Raw genomic sequence first — 508 nt, forward strand, 5'->3', positions numbered from 1 at the left:
AGGTGTCCATACCCATGATTTTTGTGATACTGTTTGATCTTGGATGACTTTCAAGTGTTTGTCGGTTCTCGCGGGTTTCCCTTGTCGCGGGTTTGCCGTCAATTTTGGGTATTTAAAACGAAGAAAATGGGGTTGTCTTTTATTGAGTTGTTGTATTTTTGGTTTTCCCTTTGAATTACAGTTTCTCTTTTTTTAATTTTGTTGTATTTTTTTTCATTATAAAAAAGAAATTTTACATATAATATATACAAAACACAAAATTTTCTATTTACCTTTATGTCCGTGTGAAAGTTTTGTCCCCATTGATTTTTTTTAGCAAGGGATTTTATATACAATATTACTTGATTTTAAGTTTTTAAACTGTAAAGCAGTATAAACCCGGAGTCTCATGGGAGTTATCTCGTAGGATCCTTTCTTCTGTCTTTCCCACTGTGGAGGAAAATTGCTTATTTTTTAATGACCAAAAAATACTGGTGTTCCTGGGAAGAGAAAAAAAAATGACTTTTAA

The sequence above is a fragment of the Penaeus monodon genome, chromosome 34 (genome assembly GCF_015228065.2).
Source record: "Penaeus monodon isolate SGIC_2016 chromosome 34, NSTDA_Pmon_1, whole genome shotgun sequence".
NCBI lineage: Eukaryota > Metazoa > Arthropoda > Malacostraca > Decapoda > Penaeidae > Penaeus > Penaeus monodon.